General features: G+C 42.4%; 1 protein-coding gene across 3 annotated transcripts in view; it reads left to right on the top strand.

Moving 5' to 3' along the window:
* The first annotated feature begins 7,689 nt into the window (after positions 1-7,689).
* The window catches only part of Cdh6 (cadherin 6), a 150,680-nt gene continuing 140,634 nt past the window's right edge, over positions 7,690-17,735 (top strand). The window contains exon 1 of one of the 3 annotated variants that reach the window (XM_063281355.1): positions 7,690-7,828. The gene's annotated coding sequence lies outside the window, so the exon portion shown is untranslated. Of the gene's footprint in view, positions 7,829-8,004; positions 8,131-17,735 lie in introns of those variants that run through there. The other 2 variants (NM_012927.2, XM_063281354.1) reach the window with 2 other exon arrangements.

Below are 17,735 nucleotides of genomic sequence, written 5' to 3'. Positions count from 1 at the left end.
TACTCACAAAGATAATAATAATCACTTTCCTCAAATTCTCTAATTTTACAAAGGTGCCAGTTCATATCAGAGTTTAATGCCGGTTAATAAAAAGCCACTTAAAATATTCACTATCTCATTAAGAAAAATCGGCTTTCCCTGCAGATGTTCTTTGACACAATCATTCTGAATCAGTAATGGGCTCCAACAACCGAAGTGGAAGGAACGTGCCTTTGTCCCCCTAGTGGCCACATGAAAAATAGCAAGCACAGATAAAATTGAACAAATGACCACTAGGATGAAAACTTATTCCACAGCATTATAGGTAAAGAGATTGGGCCAAAACATGAAGGTTTGGACAATATAACACAATTTCTTAGCAAGTCACTACATTCCATTATCAGAATTATCTGGATAAGTACGAAGAATTGGACATAAGACTTTTATAACTAACACTCAAGTGTATTTCTATTTTCTTCTTACTTCTAGAGGGATCTTCTTTTAAACAGTTTCTTCTGAATTGAAACATTCCCTCCAGGAAAGGACCAGGAAGACTCATAAGAACCAGAGAGTAAACAAAATTCACATGTCTGGGGAAAGCTGGCCCTCAAAAGATTCATGGTGGATCCATACCAAACTTGTTTAAGCAGTGAACAGGCTGGTCTGGGAGGCTCTGAGCAGTCCACTTGCCCACAGGAGCTCTCCAGGCCCATTCCACTGGCAGCAAGTCATGCAGTGAACTCCAGGGTTCCAGCTTTGGTGAGCTGTCACTCGTGCTGTCTTTGAATCATTTCTTCTCCTGTAAGTAAGTTGTCACCACTACTCCTGTAAGTAACTAAAAAAAAGTGAACCTTGGTGGCACTCATACTTTGCTCTGTAGTAGGCTTTCTATCTGGGGTGATAGGTGTATGTGTCATGCTTCCCCGGGGGAAGAAGTAGATTTCCAAGGAGCATAGAGAGGACCTCAGCTGTGACTCAGAACTCTAATTGAACCCTCCAGGAAGGGTTCCTTTCTGAGGAATCAAGACTGACCCTGAAAGTCAAGAAGTTCTCAAAGGCAGCTCTGGAGAAAAGCAAGTGAAAGTCAACACACCTTTGTAGATGTCAAACACACACAGTAAAAAGGAAGTGGGGTTCAAGACGAGATTCTAATTCAACTTAAAATGAAAAGAAATGAGCTGCCTACTGGCTTTTCTCAGTTTTAGGGTGCCCTTAGATGGGAAGCATTGGGAGCAGGTGCTATATATCAAACATAAAATAAAGATGAATTTTCTTGCTTTGAAAGAAAAAAATCATTGCACTTATTTACTGGCCCCTAAATTTAGCTAAAATATGACTCGGACATAATTTTTTTTTTGGTCAGCGGAAATTTGCCTTGGAAATAAATCCGTTAGAGAGCAGAGACCATTATCCAGATATTTTTGCAGTGAATGATATAGAAGATAGTCATGTAATGTTCAAAATATGTTTACCTTAGAGGCAGAAATCTCAGGCTTCGGCAGGTTATAATTTTCACACCATGGCACATATGCTCCGCGGTAAGCCCTGTGGGCCTGAAAGCAACTGCAGGCGCTCCCTTCAAGGTATGTGCTTTTCTCTCAGCTGCTGCTCTTCCCTAGCATGTGTGACCTCGAGCAAACTGCCTCCCATCCCTCGCTTCCCTGGTCAGAAAATGAGGATCTTGTGCAGAGACTGTCAAGAAGACTAAATAAGATCCTCTACATAAAGAACCGGAGCCTGGTGGGCTGGACAGGCGGCTCTGCAGTTGAGAGCATTCACTGCTCTCTTGTAAAGGACCTGAGTTCAGTTCCTAGCACCCACCTTGGTTGACGTGCACCGCAACCGGACCTCCTTGTGCATTTGCATACACATGTGCACATGCAACACACATGTAAACATTAAAAATAAAAAGAGCAGGCTCCTGACTCATCCTATGAATCCACTGCAAGTTATTGAGCTTATTGAACTATTGGAGTGCCCATTCTCTGTGCTTTAAGCCAAAACTGGAAGCAAGAATAAACAGCGAGTGAAAGCAGTTCAAGACTGAGAAATGGGAGTCATTGGTCTCCAGTCCCCCTAACTCTAGCAAAATATTGCACTGGATTTGACCTGGGTGATCCTTGACCTGGGTGATCCTTGTATCCGTATATGGAGAGAAAGGGGGGGGGTTGGATCTTCATTCATTGACATCATGTTCGATATAAATGTGTGAGATCATTCACGACAAGGGGTCATCTAGAATGTGATGAAATGTCTTCAGTGGTAGGACTCATCTCTACTTAAAGTCACCGGCACCTCTCATTATGAACCACTCAGAATCTGAAAGTCCTTCTTCTTCATGTTGAGCTAAAATCAACCAAGCACTTTCATCACTTGACCGGTTCTAAGCTACCAATGGTAGGACTCCATATCGTTATCTTATGTGTCACTGAAAAAAGAAAGGACCAGCCAATTATACTATGATGCCATGTTTTCTTATCTCGTTAATTACCACAGTTCTCCAAGGACAAGAAGCCTTTTTTTTTTTTAGTCTTATTACCATTATCGTATAAGCATGACCATAAGCCACGAACTATCTCTACTTTCCACCCACTGAATCGACTCCCATTCATCTAAATTTCTCCTTATTCATTCCTACAAACACCAGGCATTTTCTCTAGTGTCAGAAATTTAAAAAAAATTATCACTAAAACAAACAAATGCTGTGACTTTAATACTTCAGAGTAAATACAAGTAGCAGAGGAAACGAGTAAGTGAACGGTGAAGCCTAGGCAGAGCATGAGGGGCATCTTCTGTGTGCAGAAGAAAGTTAGAAACCAGGACCAAAAGGGATTCTAAGTAGGGGACCCAGAGAGGTATGGACGGCCAAGGTGAAGGTGGGTCCCCTCCACACAGAGCATTTACACTTACAGATAAAATGCCTTCTCCACCCTCCCATCTTCACCTCTGTCTTCTTTTTGACAGCCGTGATACTCTGTGAAATCTGATGTTCTCACTATCTATAAAATCCCAAAATATTTTTGAACATACGCTATTATATCGTCTTCCCCCACTTCAGCCTGTCATTCTTGCTATCGGGTGTTTCTAAAATTGGGAGGTGGGTTGGTGTGAGAGGAGAATTATGTTTTTAAAAAAATGTGGGATTTTGTGTTTATTTTGGTATAGTCTACTTATTTAAAAGAGCACACCAAGTAGGGCAGTGGTGGCACACACTTTTCATGCTAGCACTTAGGAGGCAAAGGCAAGTGGATCTCTGAGTTTGAGGCTAGCCTGGTCTACAGAATTTGAAGAAAGCCAGGGGCAGAGCTCCTGCCTAGCACTAGCAAAGGCATGAGTTTTTCTCCAAACACTGCAAACGATATTAAAGTAAGAGGACATACTGTCACGTTAGATTTCTTCCCACTAGTCTGTCTGTCCTAAACAGAAGCCTATCCTTTCATTATAATAGCACAATTTTGGTTACCAGTCTACCAAACTTGGGTTGTGCATATAAAAACAGGCAAATGCATATTCTACAACAGGGCCGTGAATAAAAAGTAAAAAGAAAAGAAAAGAAATCAAATAAGAAATATATCCATTTTATCTACCCTGAAACGCTCTTAATATTAAAAATATCTTGTGTAGGTCAATGACATTACTGCTATACAGCTGTCTCATTTGTAAGTCTCCTGGCTTACTGTAATCTACCAATAGTAATGAGTCAAATATAATGATCAAGAGGGAACTATCTTAATGCAACAGGATCTAACTTTAGCTACAGTGTTGGAAGCTCTCCCAGGGCTGGGGATCTATAGAAGCACATGCAGTTTGGGTGAATCTGTTTGACCTCCTATTGAGATGTCTATGGTGCTTCCAAAAAAAAAAAAAAAAAAAAGGGAGGGGGAGAATTCCATGGAGAGGTCCTGTCTCTTTTGTTTTGCTTCAATAGTACTTAGAAGTCACTAAAGTCCCCTCTCACCCTTTAATCATGTTCCCAGCTTTTAATGACACATGTGAGTGTGTGTGCACTCAAACATAGAAATCAGATGTGGGAGAGGGGTATTTGGGCCTCAATGAACTCTCCCCAGTAGTGTCTACCATAATGATGACATCGCAAGCAAAGCAAACATGCTTTTCCTAACATAGCACATTTAGGATATGTTTTATACCAAAGGGGCAGCTCTCCTCTGCAACTACAGTTACAGATGGTTGTAAGCCAACACATGGGGCATAAAGAATCAGACCTGCAAGACCCTGGGAGTACTCAGTGCTCCTCGAAACCACTGAGCCATCTGTTCAGCCCTTGTGGTTATTTGTTGACACGTATCCGCATTACAAGGATGACATAGTCTGTTAGTCATCTGAAGACAGACTTAAGAGAAAGTGGATTGTTCTTCATCAAAATTAATATCCTGGGCTGAAGAGATGGGTCAGGTCAGCAGGTAAAGTACTTGATGCAGAAGCACGGGGTCCTGAGTTCGGATCCTTAGAATCCGAGTAAAAGCTGACTCTTGAGGCATACAAGTAATCTCCGTGCTGAGGGGCATAGACAGGCAGATCTGGGGATATCCCTGGCCAGCCAGATTACCCAACTCTTGAGCTTCACGTTCAGTAGGGGCTACTGTCAAAACTAAGTGGAGAGCAATAGAGGAAGATACTAGACATTCACCTCTGGCCTACAGACACATAAGGACACACACACACACACACACACACACACACACACACACACACACATGCACACACTCATCTCTGAAGGAAGTTTGGGTTTTTTCCAGTTTTGTTGTTGTTATTGTTGTTTGGGTATTTTGTTGTTGTTTTTTATGAACCAACTAAAATAAGATGGGATGTAATATCAGCTCAGTATATAAAATAATGTTATGCCCTGGCACTGATAAACTATTTCAAGGTTACCAACCTACTAAAGAAAACACAGGGACCGGGAAATGCAAGCTTTTGTATCCAAGGACACTCCCTAAGTGTGCCTATTCACTTGGGTCCTAGAATAGCCAGGATGGCTCTATGAGGGTGCTAGCCACTCCTTTCCCAGCCCCAGCTTCTTACCCCACCCCTTGGAGGAATCTGACCAATCAAAACTGTTCTCAAGCAATTATATGGGGAGTGGAGACAAAATGGGAAATGGGAAATTTGCCAAGACTTTCCAACTGGCAAACTTAGGTGGTCGGTGCTGTTTGCCTTGTGGACTTATAGGTGGGGGAGAGGGGAGGAGCAGGTGTGAAGAGAGGCAAAGCAACTGCAGAAGTGAGGGAGATAATATCTAAAAGCGAGATACCCATACCTTCTCAGCACCTGCTCCTAGATCTTTCCATAAGCCCTGCAGAATCTCACTCTCCGGACTCGTTACAAAAATGCTATGCTGATGAGGACTGCCACCTTTGTTCAGCTCCCTCAGAGTGGCTTCTATGACTTCCCAAGGGGTTCCAGTGTGCCAGAGATCAACTTACGACAGGACTTAGCAGTAAGGAGCAATGCTCAGTTCCCTAGCTCTGAAAGAAGGATGAAATACTTCTGGATATTTTTTATCGATATCATAATTGAGCATGAATAGTCATTGTGGTAAATGTCAGTAGGGAGCCTCAGAGAATCACATCAAGTCTTTTAGAATAATATCCTGGGGTTGCAGACGCCTTCATGTCACTTACTGCTGCCGCAGTAAAACTGCTCTGGAGCGAGCTGATTGTCCACTCTTAATAAAATGAGGTTGTTTAACCACCTTTGATATGTCGCTTAATGGAGTTTGAAGGGTAATACATCACAAACAATTTAGAGATTTCCTTTGTGAGTTATTAACTGGTTCGATGGATAGAAAATCTACTTCACTATCAGTCTTCATATAGCATAAAATCTGTTAATTTATACATCTGTCTGCTAGAGGCAATCTTACAAAATGTGTTTTTGTTAACATACTCGCACACGTTCCTTTATTAATTTATCATCACACATGTCAGTAAATTATATCTGCATGCGTAGTTCGTGGATACCCCAATTGGCATATACACATCTGGGGGTTTCACCTTGTGATCCTTCCTAGTTTTATTACCTCAGACACAGTCCTTAACCTTCACTGTGCCTTTATCAATCTATTTCCTCTGCCCTTTTTTGGCAAAAAAAAAAAAAATCACATTGGCAGAAGAATTCCATCAAATGGTCTATAAGAATACTTTGTGAGCTGTAAAGTACTAAACAGACACACCAAGGTAATCTTTCAAATTATGCAGTCTATAACCTGAGGAATGAGTGAATGTGAAGCAACTGTCCACTCCCCCATCCCTCCTCCACTGCAGTGCAAATGTCCACATGAAGAGAACATGTTCAGCCTCCCTTCTGCAAGCTGAAGGCATCTATCTCCTCATCCCAAGGATGCCTTTTCAAATCTTGCCACCATCCCATGTGTAGAACATCTGTGCTAAGACTGCTCCACATACAGTTCTTTGAAGCACCGGCTGCCTGGAAGAAATACTTTGATTTGGGCTTCATTAAAATGCCTGAACTTCTATTAGGGACACAAAGGATGTTCTAGTAAGGGCTCTCTTGGGAAGAAGACCAACCTCTAGCTAGTTAAGTCACTCAGAAGCCAAGTGGTTGGAATGTCATTAGAGCACCATGCCATGGAAATCTTGCTGCGAGCTGGTAACATGCAGAAACAGCTGGCTTGGGTCTGTGAGTGACCCCGGGTGAAACCATTGTGGTAATTAGATTTAATTTTCTTAACCCAACAGTGCTTGACTGAATGCAACGCGTCTGCATCTCCTATGCAGAAAAGCCGTGATTCTCTTTTAACAATGCTTTGACGTATTTAAGACTTCAGCAGCTTAGCCCCTTCATGGAAGTCACTTCTTGTCAAGTCTAAGGACACCCATCCAGACAGCTATGTGTGTCAAGGAGTTTAACATAGACGTTATCTTGCTTCAGTAAGTCCCCAAAAAGATCTCAAAACATTAAATACGTCTTAAATATCAATATACACCCTAATCTGCTAGTTCAGGGTATCCTGGTATCAGCTCTTTTAGAAAGAAGGATCAGCCACGAAAACATTGATGAGCCTGGGGCATTTGGATTTGAACTGCTTCTACACTCTCGGGGCGTATGGCTTCATGCTACAGCACTCTGGGGTTACCCACTCTGCAACAGCGCCAGAGCTCCCGAAGCTACAAGGGGAAAAAAGTGTTCTTGAAATGAGAGAAGCAAAGACAGACATTCATGAATCTGTCTGCTCGCGTCTGTTCATGTTATACAGAACAGCCGTCGGTATTGTTACCTCAGAAGACCGGGGTTATTTTATCCGAGTGCAGGTCGTGCGTTCTGTCTCCCCCAAACTGGCTCACAGCGCCACGCGGTACCGTGTCGTGTCCCCAGGAATCTTAATTGCCTGGGCTATTAGAAAAGAACATCCGACCGTTGCTGGTAATTGAACACGGTGCATTTTGATAGCTTAAAAAGAAAGATCAGATAGAGTCACACAAGTTCTCAGTATGTCTTAAGCCGTCCCCCCTGAAAATATATAAGAAAAAAAGAGGAAGGGAAAGCCTGGGGCTGCGGGAGTGTTCCAGAGAGCGAACTGCTCCGGACTTCAAACACTGGGAGTCATTCTGTCAAGGGGAGGGGGCGGGCGGGGGCAGGCACTGGGCCTCTGTAACAAAGTCCTCCTCTCTTTGCTCCCTCCCACTTCATTCACTTGCAAATCAGTGTGTGCCCACAAGAGCCAGCTCTCTGGAGCCGTAACCTTCCCATCCCGAGAGCTGCAGTTCCAGGCACAGCAGCAAGAAGCACAGAGCCGGCGACCGTGGCGGAGGCAGGAGCATCCTGGGCGAGTGGCAGGGTGTCCCCAGGAGCCGGAAGGCAAACAGAGGTGGGTTCGGTCTCTGTTGCCAATGCGGGAGCTTGTGCGTGCGTTTCCTCTCTTCCTTTCCTTCTCTTTCCTCTTTATACATGTATATTATTTTAATTCCGTAGCGTTGATGGAAGCCAATCAGAGAAAGAGAGCGGTCCTCTGCGCCGGGTGTGTGCGGTGCACGGAGTTGGGAGGGATGCTCAGCTGCGAGCTGGGGTGCGGGCGGGCGCGCGGGTCCGGTTGCATTGGTGGCGCTGCTGCCCCTGCCCAGGACCGGCGCCGCTTCCCGGGGAGCCTGGGCGCCGCTCCTCCGCCGCCTGGTAAGACCGAGCCGCCTAGGGGTCTGCAGGGGGTGGCAGGGAACGGTGCGGACGAGGGAAAGCTGCCTGCCGACGTCCACTCCGTGGGGCTGGCGGAGGAGGCCAGTGAAGCTCTCGCTTTGCAAAGTTGGCTGGTCAATTACCAAGGGCGCTAGTGAGATTGATTTCCACCTACCCAACAATACAAGGGTCCGTGTGGTGACTGCTTGGGCTGAGTTACGGCTGTCTTTTTGGCTTTGAGAGTAACGCAGAAATTAATTCAGGTTGTCGGGAAACTCTGGAATGCTCCCAATAAGGAAAACTTACAGAGATGGTTGGGCTGAGAGAACGAGCTAAAGAAAACTGTTAGCCCGCATGTTCCTAGCAATGCCTTGAGGCTTCTAGAGAGCAGAAATGCTTAGGTTGCAAGGCAAGTCCGACACTGGACTTCGAAAATGGAGCACACTGTCCAGGGAAAAGTCATGTGGAAGACGCAGCTCGCTGGTGCTCTTCCAAGGCGAGACACACACACACACACACACACACACACACACACACACACACACACACACACACATCTGAGGGAGAATGCCTTCCTCCCTGAGAGCAGGTCTGGTGCGTCTGATGTGAGGTGTCAGATGCTAGAGTGGAGTCCCAAGGCGTTCGTGTGGAATTTAATGAAGGTGGGTTGTTGCAGCGTCCTGTCGTGCTGCAGAACTAGGGTCACTTCCTTGGTGTAGTTATTCGCCTGCCAAGAGTTATGGTCCATCTCGAGATGGGAGATGCTGGCGAGGTCAATGTGGTACTGAGGAATGTCGCCGCTACAATAAAAATCCATATTTTATGGGAAGTTACGTGAGGGTCTTGGTGTGTGCAAGGGGCTGGTTGCCTAACTTCACTGCTACTGGGAACATTGAGGAACCAAGAAGTTCAATCACGTGGAACATTCACACATTTCTCTCTCACACTCATTTTTTTTCCCTATAAAGACACTTTAAAAAAAAATAATAGTCCTACAAGCTCTATCGGTCTGTGTCTCCTCACTTTCATTTATTGAAGTCACACAGTACGAACCGGAAAAGATATTTCCTTTAACAGTGTGTCTGGGGTGTACTTCTGCGTGTGGAAGGGGATGCTAATTGTGAGCTTTCCCGGTGGTTAATTATGGGGGGGGCGACGGCGTGGGGGTGCAAACTCCTCCCTGTGATTCTAACAGAGTCAGAGATGTGGCCGGTTAATGCACAACTCCTCAGAGAATGAGTAACAGCCATGTGAATGCGGGCCAAAGCTGGCTTATTTTCTTTCTGTTCTTGCTGATAGTTTTACCTGAAAGGAGAAAATCCTCCAGATTCTTTCTGCTTGGAGGGAGAGTGGGGGCAGAGGAGTGTTTGTCCCCCACTCCTCCCAATTTAGCTTGAGCACAGTCCTTTGTGTAAGAGCACTTGCATGACTCTGTGTTTGGTGTTTTGGAGAATCTGAAAACCAGTTGTGCCCAGAAAGGCAATATGCTAAACTAGATAGCTTCATGACGTCATGAAGAGGGCAAAGTGCACAGCAGAGGCCATATTTTTAATGCAAAGCTCAGAAACTTAAAAGAAATCCAATAGAGAGCAACTGTGTCTCACCCCTCTCCCTTTCCTCTTGCCTGAATTTTTATTAACGAAGTGAAATAAAAGGTGGACCCCTTCTTACCTGGCTTTATGGTTTGTGCCTTACTTTAGAAGCAGAGGAAGTAATCCCTTTCTTCAGAAAGATACAAGGTAACAGTACATTGCTGAGAGAAAAATGCATCGCAATGCCGTGACTCTACTATATTTGTCCACAGTTATCTTTTGCTGCCATTAGGAGAAAGTGACAGGCTGGTGTCTCCAGGGGGACTTTCTACTAGTCTTTCTACTAGTTGGCTTTTACACCAATTTATCGCAATTACATTTCTCAGTGCTAAATCTGCAAGGACCATACATGGAACAAAAGCATTTTCTATCAGGTGGTCTACTATAAAAAAAAATCTGTGTCTCCTGTCCTCCACCCACCACTGCTACCAGTTTTGCAAGGAAAAACTTGCCGTGAAGCGTCCTCTTCTCTTAGGAACAAGACTGCCGTGTGCAGAATGTCTGAGACACTTGCAAACAGCTGACATTTCTAGAAAGCACATTGGGAGGGATCACATGCCCCTTCTTTACTGCAGCAACAAGTTAGAACAATGACTTCTGAATGTCTAATTAGTGGTAATTGGGTGAGTGCCCCATCCCAGGATCAAAACAGAGATAAACTGTGGCAAGCATCCTCCTCCCTTGGGAAGTCTTGTGTGGGCTTCCTTTCTGGTTCTACCTGCTTTGTATTTGCAGGTGACAATATATTATTAAGACTGTGTCTTTCCCGCTGCCTCACTTTTCCTGTTTAGTGTGGAGGGGCCTGTAGGGAACCACTCCAGACCTCTGTCGTGAAGTTCAATTAGAACCCAGATTTTGCCATGATGATAAGGGCCCATCTGCTTTTTCTTCATAGACAAGTTAGCACTAGCCAAGCAGAACCTTAATATGTGTAGCAGATCAAAGCCATTGGCTATCATTTCTACAGTTCCTCTCATTTAAGGGACATCTGAGGTATATTCAAAATTTTCTAAGTATGTAGACTGTTGGTTATTCAAAAAAGTCTACATATAGTTCCAAATCAAAGCCAGTTTATCATGAATCTACCATTATCAAAATTATACAAGGTTTTCCTTTATATTTTCCTAGAACCTTACTAGGACTCTACTTCCTACCTGATTTTACCAACTAATCTCTCATTTATCTTAAATTTACCAACTAATAAGAATGAGCTTACAGTTACGACTCCAACCACTAGAGAATTCTTACCACCAAAGAAATGTTTGGAGAGAAGAAATATCAATAACTCTTTCAGGGATCATAAACATGCAGGCCCTGTGTTGAAAATAGAGAAGTCTAACAGTAGCAAGTTCCCATTCAAGTAAGTGTAAGTCCAAAAGCAACTAAGATATACATGGTGCCCTTGTTCTGATCATTATGAATTGTAATTTTTCTGTATGATGCATAACAACACCTTTTGGGTGACCTTTTCTGAAAAAGTATCTATTGCATTTTTTTCTTTTATTTGTGGCTACGTGTGTGCTTGTGTATACATGTGTTGTGAGTGTGTGTCCACACGTGTATCTGTGTGTTACATCTGTGCTATGTGTGTGTGTACAGGTGTACATGCTATGGCACCTGTGTGGAGCTCAGACCACTTGCAGGAGTAGGTTCTCTACTTTGCCTTGTGTCAAACACGTGTCCTTAGACCTCTCAAAAAGTGCCTTTACCAACCGAGCCATCTCACCGGCCCTAGATAACCTCCATCTTTAAAAGCTCCTCCTGGAACTTGGAGCAATATAAGTTCCGGAAGGTGAATCAGCCTTTTCTGCTGCCAATCTTCAGCTCGCAACTTCCAATTTGAAAATCCGTTCTGAAGTTTGAAATGTGTTGCAAATGAGATAACACCCTGCCGAAGCCAGTGTCCTTGTCCTTGCTTAGTCGCTTAGTCACAACGGACATTCATGGGGTCCATAGGAATTAGGGTCTCATTTGTGAAAGTAACAAGCAAAGAGTCCATTAGAATTGCATTTTTCATCCTGTCAGAGCCTAACCAGCGTCTACTGAGCCTACCTCATTTGCTTCACAGAAAGGTGAGAACGTAGAAAATCAAACGTTCTGTGGCTTCACTTCACTGAATAATGTTTCTTTAATACAAAGACTCAAGAACATTATGGAAATAAGAGAACTATAGACAAAAAGAAAGTTAAATGTATGCACACAAGGCGAGGGGAAGAATACGTTGATTTGTGAAAATGTTCTACAAAACTAAGGAAGAAATCTGGAAATCCAGAAATGTTGAGTTGATCTTGTTTTATTTTATCTTCATATTCCCATTGGGATTTCCATTTTAATTTTAAGATAAATGAGAGATTTTTTTGGCACATTCTTGGGTATCAACAGTAATGGTTTGACCTTGCGCTTATAAAAAAAAATTCATTTGCCTGTAGTTTTAAAATTCCTCTCTAGGGCAATTCTCCAATTTTCAAAGCAGTCATTTAAGAATCCTTGGGTTTTCCCTAACTGAGTACAGCCTTTAGAACACCATCAACCACAAAGCAGGAACAACAGAAACATGGGAGAAAGTGCAAGTGATCCTTCAAAAGGGTCCTCCCTTTTCTAGATGGGAAACAGTCACATTGCTTAAGCCAAAACCGTTTGGCCCAAGGGAAGCCACTTCAGCCAGTAGTCTAGCTGTTCGAGACTAGACTATTAAGGGAAGTTCCAAGACTTCCAGTAAAAACACCTGGTATATGATAATTATCATCAGAACATCTTTGTAATGATTAGTGGATGTGTGTGCAGTGGGTCCCTTCTCCCATCCTCATGGATTTCTAGAAATCATTCCACTTTGTTTCTTCAATATCTTGACATGACCCCTGCTGAGTGACAAACTTCTCTAGCAGTCACACCACCTTTCTGAGAGGTATGAGGAGAGTTTAATCAAAGTTAGGTTGTTACTATTAAAAGTTGATTTGTGGTATTTGGCAGCATAGGTCAAATGCTTCTCCTAGCGAATAGGTAGTGTTCTTGTGGAAGAGAACAATTTTTGAAGATGAAGACCACATGCTGTGATGTCTAATTTGTCTTTACAGCTCATCGCTTGAGAGTGCAGTGTCTTTCTATAATTCCCTAAGTCAGTAGGTCCGACTAAAGATTTTCAATATAACTAATAAGTTACAGAAATGAAAAATGGCAATAAAAATGTTAAGCTGAGTGGATGGCCAAGACAGTGACATACACAGAGATAAATTTTATGTACAAAGCAACACAAGCATCAAAACAGAACACAACATGCTTTCCACATAGGATCTATTTCTTCTTCATAAGCCTTGTACTTTAAGTACAATGGAGCACTTAGCGTGTTCACGGACACTACTGGCCTTTGCTGTGGAATGCAAACTTGAAAATCAACTAAAAAAAATTACCACTTAAAGGAGATAACCAAGACTTAGTTATAAATTAACCCAGTGAGTATTTCAATGTGGTCAGAAATTCATCGAAATCTTGGAAGTGTTTTCTTAGCACTTTAAAGACTAGCAACTCTTTCCTTCTCTTCTCTTTATTATCCTAAAACCCAAACAGATAATTCTGTACTCTTTGGAGGCCTGCAGCCCAAGTATAATATAGTGATTCAGACAAAACATCTTACTCATCACCCATCGTACATGGTAAAGTGAATAAAAGACCCACCTACTAAGGTAGCACCCCACAATACCGCCACACATGGTACAGAGACCTTTTACACCTATAGTATTATTATTTATATAGAGAGAGCTTGGGATTTAAACACCCACATACACATGAGAGAGAGGGAGAGAGAGGGGGAGAGGGAGAGAGACTCAGAATATTTATTTTATGTATCTGAATGTTTTTGCCTGTATGTATGCATGTGTAACACAAACATGCCTGCTGCATACAGAGGTCAAATAAAGGCATCGGAACTTCTGGAACTGGAGTTAGAGATGGTCATGAGCTGCCGTGGAGTCTGAGCTTGGGTTCTCTGAGCACAGCGTTGAGTGCTCTCAACTGTTGAGCCATCTCTTCAGTCATTAAGTTCAGGATTTATATACGTCCAGATAACAGTGCTAATGAATTAAGCTTTAATGGACTTTTCTATAACGTTATGCCATGTCCTAACCATTTTTACTTTGGCTTTGTTTGTTTGGCTGCTTGGTCTTTGTGAGACAGGGTGTCATTCTGTAGTCCAGGCTATACTGGAACTCCTAATAAAGCCCAGGATGGCCTTCCATTTACAGCAACCCTGCAAACTTGTCCTATCTCGTACTAGGATTACAAGCAGGAGCCAGTGTGCCTTGGTAAAGTATCAGTTGAGATGACTTTTGGTATTGTGTGTTTAAACCTTAAGTCTTATCTACCAGGCTGGTCTACCGCTGAGATGTCTCCCAAGTGTCTGTGCATTTTGCATCATAAAAACCCCCAGGTAAATCAAGAGGGGACTCTAATACTGTTTTCCTTTTTAAAAAGGCTTTACTCAGCCCTTTTTTAGTTTGATTTCCAGGGAATTTCCCTTTGAGCCAAGCACTTAATGAATGTGCTGTTAGCAAATACTTGTGATGTCTTAAAGTTAAAGTGTGACTCTCTCTGAGAAATACTGAACAACAGAGGGCATGGGAATGGTTTGATTATTTTGACCAGAGCAAGGCAAGATATAAGGCTAAGGAAAATGTTTCTAGGTTACTCAATTTTTAGATTGCATTTGTAACCACTCATTAGAGATTATAAACGGTAGAAAAAAGAAGCATATGTGGGCTATTTGTCTGAACATAATTATCTCCTCCTGCCATCAGAGACAGCATCACTGATGGAGGAAGCACATTGAGAAAGTAGCTAAATTTGCAAACCATTCATTTCACTGATGGGAACCAACTACCCAGCCTCCTAGCACCTAACCACATCAATAACATCCCAAGGCAATGGGGATGCTGACTAGAGCTGAGTAAGAGATATTCTATCAGTATTGGGATAATCTGTTGGTCAAGAAAGTGCTTGCTGTGTGCCCGTGGGGGCTTCAGTTCAATCTCCGGTGTCCTGTAAACAGCTGTGCATGGTCTGCACTGCGGTCCCAACATCAGGGAGCAAACACGTAGATCCTGATATCTCACTGGCCAGCCAACCAAGTGTAATCAGAGAGCTGCGGTCCCAGCATAAGGACACAGCATCTGGAAAAACAAGATGGGTGATGTCTGAGGGATTGACCTCTATCTGCAACATGTACACACCCTAAAACAATGTATTTCAATCTTTCCCTTCGTATTAAGTTCTTTGCTTCTTTTATAACCAGGATTTTGTTATTTTGTAACCATCACGGTATAGTATTTTCTCTCAATGACTTAAGAAAAACAAACAAAAAAGCAAAGTCTTCTATAGCCCAGGCTGGACTCAAAATCCTCACATCTGAGGATTGCCTTGAACTCCTTCTCACCCGTCCCTACCTCCCACGTGATGGGATTACAGAAGGCATGTGCCCCAGCGTCTATCTTGGAACAGATTCCTTTAGAAGTAACATTTCCTACGCATACACATAGTGCACAAATAGTAAAGAAAGAGGAAGGTGGTGAGAGTGGGAGGAGGAAGCTCCCTTAACAACATGGCCGTTGTCTGTGACTGACATGGAAGGGACACCATTATTCTCTGTTCCCCCGATTCCCACTTTTAAAAAGTCATGTAGTACATCCAGCCTCTGAAACCAGCTGGGTAATTAGATATATAATTAGATGGTGTGAGGCATGAGAAGGAGCTTAAAGGCTTCATCCCATACAGGCCATTTACATCGGAGACAACTGATAACCAGGGAATGGGAGGGGCTTATCTGCTGATGGACCACATTCATTTTGTTCTTCAGTCTGGCCCTTCATAGCTTGATTTCTAGACACTGGGTATCATTTCTCTTTGCCATTTCTACTTAATTCTGGCATTAGAGAGAGAGAGAGAGAGAGAGAGAGAGAGAGAGAGAGAGAGAAACACATCTGTTGCTGTTTGTGTTCTGCAGAGGTACAGGCATGACAACTTAATGATAAAAAATAAGATTTTTGTGTTCCTACCTTTTTTCGAACTCCCATTACCAAGAAAAAAATTTTAATATCTCCTTCAGAGTTTGGTTCTGTGTTTCGGTGACTTGCTTGAGACTTGGTTTATTTGAAGCAACGTGATGGCAGTTTTGAATGATCCTTATCCAGATAAATGACTCTTCCAGATATTCAAAATCAAGTGTTCATCTTTCAAAAGTAAATTTACTGCTTATGATCAGATATGAAAAATAATGGCAACCTTTTCCGTATTTCATAAACCTCCATTTATTCTATTTTAAAAACTCATACAGTGGCCTTCCTTTGAAGTTAAAATGTCAGTTCTGTCATGAAAGTGTATGGATAAATTATGCTAGGTTTTGCCTTGGCAAGATTAAAATCTGGCAAGCAACTCAATGTCAACTCTTCCCCCTTTTTAAAAAAATAAAACTGTTAATGTCCCATGAAATCCAAAAGCCTTATGACCAATGGGTTGTATAATGGGTGTCTTCATATTGAAAAATGAAGCCTCATTCACTTCCTTCTTATGCGAATGAGCAAAATATAAAAGCAACTTGTAATTATAGGTGAGACGAAGACGAACTGTACAAAGCCATTCAACTAACAGGTATCCTCTGGTCCTGGAATCGCAGCACACGGAGCTGCACTTCAGAGCTAGCGGTCTTGCCTAACATGAACAGAACCCTACGTTCAGTCTCTAGTACTGAAAAACAACCCTATTATTAAAAAACCCTAATATTAATTCTAATATTTGGAACCAAAGTGATCTTTGGCTATATTAACGTGTCCTCTAAAAATATGATTTTCCAAGCTGATGGCTAGGATGTGTCACAAACAATTAATTTTCCCACTTGATTGTATAATGGATTATTCAGCAAGTAATGACAAGTTTTAAATTTATGTCTAATCTGATACGCAAGAGCAAACACAGCTCATCTTAACCAAATGCATAATAAAAGAGATGTCTTCTTTTTTCCACGAAAATAAGCTTCAGATACTCGTGAACAAACAAACAAACAAACAAACAAACAAACAAAAAACCAATCTCCAAAGTGTTGAGTTGCATTTCAATGTATGCATTTTTTACTTTAAAAACTGATGGCCCTCCAGGGTATAATATAGCTTTCATCCAAGAAAGCAAGTGTATCATGCTTTTAACCACAAGACTGAAAAAGAATTTTATTAATCTATCATCCATCTTGTCAAATGTTTGGAACTGCTCAATTTCACATTCAAATGAAATGTTCTGAGTTCTCCTTAGCAACATGGACTAATTTAACACCGATCAGGGCAGTGTGTGGTCAGACTAAGAAATCATCAATGCAAAAAGACAGAGCTCACCATGACTGCTATGTCGTTGATGAACCCTAATATGGACCACATCAGGCTACTGTATCTCCTAGCAATTATCCGCAAATTAGACTACTTGCTTAAAAGTACCTAGTTGGGATTTTGCCAGTGTTTCATAAAGAATTGATTCTACAAGGGAGCCTTCTGATACACCGATGCAGCCAGCTTCACTCGATGACTTCACTCTTTTTATCAAAACAAGAGATGTTTGGAGCTGGTCCCAATTAAACCAGCCGAAATGAAGTAGGATCACTTAGTTACTGCCCTCAAGAGAAAGAGACTCTATTCCATCGCCTGCATATACCAAAATGCCAGCTGTGCAGCAAGCTTCATAGGAGGCCTACTGACCAACCCGTGAGCTGGTTTTGAAAGGAAACAGAAGCCTGCCGGACACAGCTCCTGGATCTACATTTTAAAGAAATGTATAGGATACATCTCCATCATGTTTTCCCTCTCCCAGTTCCTCCCAGATCATCCCCACCTCTCTACTTACCCATCCAGCCTTATCCCTAGGTTCTTTCTCTCTTTCTCTTTAGAAAGCAAACCAAAGACAAAAATGCAAGAAGCACACAAGCCAAGAAACTCTTCAAAGACACAAAACCAAAATTCAAAATAAACAAGCAAAAGACCTATA

This window comes from Rattus norvegicus, chromosome 2 (genome assembly GCF_036323735.1).
Source record: "Rattus norvegicus strain BN/NHsdMcwi chromosome 2, GRCr8, whole genome shotgun sequence".
NCBI classification, from domain to species: domain Eukaryota; kingdom Metazoa; phylum Chordata; class Mammalia; order Rodentia; family Muridae; genus Rattus; species Rattus norvegicus.
Note: the sequence above shows the minus strand (reverse complement) of the source record. Positions and strands in the feature narration are given on the sequence as shown.